At 37.5% G+C, this 5,714-nt stretch overlaps 1 long non-coding RNA gene across 1 annotated transcript; it reads left to right on the plus strand.

Moving 5' to 3' along the window:
* Window positions 1-522: 522 nt before the first annotated feature.
* LOC126336271 (uncharacterized) lies at window positions 523-4,758 on the plus strand. The gene is made up of 3 exons (XR_007564939.1): window positions 523-691; window positions 801-933; window positions 3,984-4,758. It is a non-coding gene; the product is annotated as an uncharacterized LOC126336271 (long non-coding RNA).
* Window positions 4,759-5,714: the final 956 nt, after the last annotated feature.

Here is a 5,714-nt window from a genome sequence, read left to right on the forward strand (position 1 = left end):
TACAAACATGTGCCATTGTTGCTACTCGTTCAGACACAAGAGATGCCTGTAGCCAATTGTTACTTGTTTCTTTAATGAAATATTATTTACTAGAAGAAAAAAAACACTGAAAACATTGAGAAATACAGTAAGTATGATTTTACAAGAATTTGATAAATAATAGCCTTTAATGAAACAGCTGAATACAAAAAATTACCTACAATTACCAATATAATGGGGTAAAACTCATGAAGGGGCATACTTCTGATAAATTTTATTTTCACAAGTGGCAGCTCATGCTTATCTCTTTGTCATATTCAACATAAAGGTGAACCATGCTTTTAAACAAAATAAAACCAAAAAATGTAAGTCACCATATTTTTTTCCTGTGTTGTGTTTTTTTTCTCATAGATATGAGATTTTTTTTACAATCCTTATGCTACAGAGAATGTAGCTACCAAAATTTTACAGAGTTTTCATGGTAAATAAAAAATGATGATTTATTTTCAAAATATTAACAAGTGTCATCTTGTGCTAACATAATGTTAAAACAAACTCCCAAAGCTCTGAATTTCCATAAAATAGAAACAGAACTAAAATGTTAAATTTTCGATTGGTTACTTACCTTAATAGGGGAGCCAAATAAGCTAATCTTTATCCATATCTGAGATGGCCTGGGTGACCTTACATGGAATGAACCAGCCACTGTCAGGTATGGCATACACATTCAGCATTTGGTGTCTGAATAGTATAAATTTGTGTTCGGATTGCCTGTTTGTTAACCTGGGTCTTTCAACAAGTGCTACCATCTCTTTTCACAGTGATTGCAACTTGGACCAGCAGTTGGGCCATCTAGTCTCCACAAGTCACCTAATGGTGTATACTTTTTATACCACTGTCCCTCTTCCCTACCCAGTTCTACTTGTGGAAGGTGTGGAGGTAGAGTGATTGTTGGTAAGTCTCCATGTGAGTTCAGTTCTCAAAGTAGTAAATACACTATGATACACAATGCCTCTCTTGTAGTGTCTGCCATTTGAGCTTGATGAGCATCTCTGTGATACTTACTGAACAAATCCATTTTGCCATTATTTGCTCTCTCAATCTGGTACAGGTCCCCTGATGAGCAATAGCCAAGTATCGGTCATACGAGGGTTTTGTAAGCCTTTGTTTCTTCATACAATTTTTGTTTCTGACACTTCCCTCCATTCAATGACACCAGAGTTAGAGTTGTATATCAGTAACTACAGCCTGTTCTGGCCCACATCAGACAGACTAGTTAGTTAGTTAGTTAGGTTAATGTTCCCTGGATAATTTGTGCAATTAATTGTAATAATGTGTAATGAGTTGTATCACATACACACTACACATTCATACATTAAATACAGTCTGACCATTTAAAACTTATTTTTAATAAAATTACATACAAGTTGTCGTAATTCCTACTCACCATCTCTTACAAATGACAAAACTAGAAATTGTTCCAAGGAAGAGAAATATTTTTCAAGGAGACACTTTTCCAATTTATTTTTAAATTTAACTTTGCTGTATGTCAGTTTTTTATATCACTGGGTAAGTAATGAAAAATTTTTGTGCCAGCATTGGTGACCCCTTTTCTGTGCCCTAGACAACTTTAATGTTGGGCAAGGATGTCATTTTTTCTTCTGGTATTATAATTATGTACCTCATTATTCCATTTGGACTTCAATGGATTTCTTACAACAAATTTCTCGAGGGGATAATTGTACTGTGAAACTATAGTCAAAATGCATAACATCGTAAACAAATGTCTATGAAATGCTCGGGGGCGTGCACCTCGTTTTACTCTTACAGCGTGTTTTATGATCGAAGAACACTTTGGTTCTTAAATATGAGTTACTCCGGAACATAACTCCGTATCAGGTACTGAGTAGGAGACCCAGATGTATAAGTGTATGGTCCAAAAGTATGTGAGAGTATTAAATAGTCTTGGTAGTTAACTGATGAAACATTTGCAACAAAATGCCATAATCTGAAGCCCTCTTGAAATACAGTGAGGCTCACATAATACTAGATACAGAGAGATGGTTGATCCTGAAATTGATACCAGTGAAATTTTTGCGGAAAATTTAAGTGTTTATTGAGAGGATAGGCTAATGGGAAATGCTGGTGGTGCATAAGTCGAAGTAGACGAGAACCTCAAATCCGCCGAGATAGAAATGGAAACTGCATGTAGAACTGTTGGGCAAGGCTCAGTATCAGGCATGAGGATAAAATGGTAATTGTATTCTTCTGTCAGCCACCAGACTCACCTCCTGATGTAACTGAAAACTTTCCCTATTATACTGGAATCAAAAGTGAAGACTTTAATAGGCTGGCTAGATTTCAGAGAGAAAAAACTGGGACACTTGCATTTGTATTTTGTACCTAACTTCATTACTACCCTTAGGCTAAATTTACACTGCCCACGATGCGATGCCGAGCCGAGCGGAGCAATGAAGCACTGAAATCGCGTGTCAATGGACAGGCTTGGTTTAACAGTGGCAACAGAACAGTGCCCGTTTAGACTGCAGGTTGGGCCGAGCGATGTGATGCGGTGCGATGCGATGACTCCGCTGTAGTCGCAACTGAGCTTGCGTTTTTCCGTGAGTGTTTGGAGCAATCGCTTGTTTGCGCTTGCATCTGAAGTAATTGCTTGCTTGCGATGGATGTCGAAAGACTAATTAACAATGTGCGTGAATGCCCCGTGTTGTGGGACCAGAAAAATAAATATTACCACAATAGGGAATTTGTTTGTCAAGCATGGAATGAAATAGCTGAAGATTGTGGAACAGACAGTGAGTACAAAAAAGTAAAATAAATAGCTACAAGACTCCAAGAAATAAGAACATAAACAACTTCGTTTATTTTCTAATTTTAATTGTGTATAGATACTATTACAGTATTTTGACAATGAAATGACATTCACAATAGTTACAGTATTTGATAATTTCGACATGAAATATATTTGCATTAATGACTGCTGACATAGTTTTGAAGGCCTCTCTGACACTCCTCGCTCTTCTTGAAGCACTACTGTTAGCTCTGTCATTTTGGAAGCATGCTGCAAAAAGCACTGTGTTCGGTTATGTCCTGGTCAATAGACAATTGAAGGGAAATGTCAGGCCCATCTTTATCGATTTTTATATTGTGCAAGATGCAGATGCACTAAATAATAATGTCTGCATGTTCTACAGAAGTTTCAATTTCCTTTCGGAGAAGACGCCACTTGCTGGCCATAATTCCGAAAGTGCGTTCCACCACCGTTCTAGCCCTCGATAGCCTCCTGTTAAATAACCTCTCTTCCTCAGTCAGTGACAGTCCAGGGAAAGGGTGCAGTAAGTTTTCCAGTAGTGGAAAGGCTTCATCTCCAACCAACACTAATGAAGCTTTTACTGAAGCACCTGGTAGTTCTTTCAGTGGAGGCCAGTTTTCAGTTTCGTTCAAAATATTATTGTACAAGTTACTTGCTCTAAATGTGCCACCATCTGATTGCTTGCCATAGCCTCCAATGTCAACTGCTATTAATCTGCAGTTAGCATCGGCTACAGCTAGTAAAGCAAACGAACAATATTTTTTGTAATTGTAATACATTGGCCCAGAATGAGGGGGACATTTAACCCGAACATGCTTACCATCAATGGCCCCCACACAATTTGGAAAATTCCAGTTGGCATACATGTTTTTTGCAGTGGTTTGAAGCAGTGGTTTAGTAGGAGAAGGCAGGTGTACAGGGCTCAGAATTTCACATATTGTGGTACACGTTTCATGCACTCATTGTGCGACTGTAGTTAGACCCATCCGAAATGACTGACAGTGCATGGAAAGACATCCCAACCGACAAATATCTGAAAAAGAATGAAATGAGCGTAGTTGAAGGATGTATAGGATCTCTGTAGGATTTGCAGTTAATGTGCTAAGGACAAAAAATGTATTAAGTATACAGTGTACTTAATTATTTATGCATATTTTCACGTCTATATTTTCAGGTGAGGTACTGAAGAATAAAAGGAAGACACTTTCCGCTCTGAACTCAAAAAAACTTGTGCTGAACATTCAGGAGACGAAGGTGGCATGCTGCCTTTCCAATCCAATTGGCCATGGTACGAGCTAATGACCTTCCTGACTGATGTAATGACGCCACGTAAGACGAAGACTAATATTCATCACAGTAAAAGAACAGCATCGCAACACGACGACGCACACAATGACGTACCATTTACCATTTACACCAGCTCTTACAGAGAGAGAGTGTGTTTCACCTGATGAAACCAACCAAGCCAGCTCTTCAAGACCGTCTGTAAGTTCAGAGGGTAGCGTTTCGATGCCTCCTCCCTCATCCACCTACACACAAACCAAAACAAGAGATCCAAGAAATCAACAAACTCTTGAGTTGCTAAATATAGAGAAGCAAAAGTTGAAGTTAATTGAGCAACAAATGTCAAAATCAGAAATGCAAGATGACAGCTATCATTTTGTAGTGATTTTGCTGCCAGCAATGTGAAAACTATCACCAGTAGCTCAGTTGAGAGCCAGGATAAAAATCCAGCAGGGTTTTTTGGAAGAATTGGAACAATCAACCACTTCCACTGCACATTCGTTGATGTCACCCTATGCCCCTGAAAATCCAGTTGAAATTGTAATTGCTGGAAATCTGCAAAATGATATAGTCATTTCTGAAATTCAACCTGATGACTTTGTTGTTTTAAGCCACCAAGATTCTGAAAACTTTGATACTTAAGTGAGTGAACTGTGATGAATTTTACTTCTCATTGTCAACTACATCAACATTTATTAAAAGAAAGTTTGAATCTATCACAATTTGTAAATTTTTCATAATAAAATGATTTTTGTAAACTTAATATTGTGTACTTACCTGATGGTGATCATAACTTTCTTTTCGGGGATAATAGCCATTCTGAAATTTGTGTTTTGCTTCTGTAATCTATTTGAAACAAATGACACTATATAATCAAATGTCCCTGTACTCATTCTGAAATAATTCCAAAATTTATCCTCATCTTTTCTCAAGTCACTGTACAAATGATGAAATTCTCCTAAAGTCCTCCTCTCCTTGTTGATTTCATGCAACCATTCATGACTGCGTTGAATTCTCAGAGCGCTGTTTTCTAATAAAAAAGAATTTACTGGGTCGAGAAAAAATGACATCATGCCGAGACTGCTCAATTGCTGGCCAGATCGCGTGCGCTGTATCGTGTGCAATCGCTGTATCATGTGCAATGTGAACGATCCATCGCATTGCATCGCTTTGGCCATTATGCTTCGCATAGCGTCGCGTCACGTCGCATCGCATCACATGCAGTGTAAACGTACACTTATGCTTAGCTTTCCTGACAGTTATCTTGATATTTTGAAATTGACATAAGGCCTATGACAATGCAGCTGCTTAGAAGCCATAGCAAGTATGTATCTTCATTTTGTGAACTGGATGTTACATATAAGTAAAATTCTTTTCTTTAGAGATAGAAAAGACTGATATGTAATTTTTATTATAAGAGCCTTGATATATTTTCTGCAACGTTTAGTCACTTATCAGGTACTTAGGTACAATTTTTTAATCCTAAACTATGTAGTACTACTAATCAGTAATCAGATACAAATTATTCATTTCATACTAAAATTTAAGATTTCAGACTGTTAGGGCAAGCATGCATACATGACAAACAATATTCAGTAAGCACTACTAACATATGCCGTAT

This window comes from Schistocerca gregaria, chromosome 2, assembly GCF_023897955.1.
Source record: "Schistocerca gregaria isolate iqSchGreg1 chromosome 2, iqSchGreg1.2, whole genome shotgun sequence".
NCBI classification, from domain to species: Eukaryota; Metazoa; Arthropoda; class Insecta; order Orthoptera; family Acrididae; genus Schistocerca; species Schistocerca gregaria.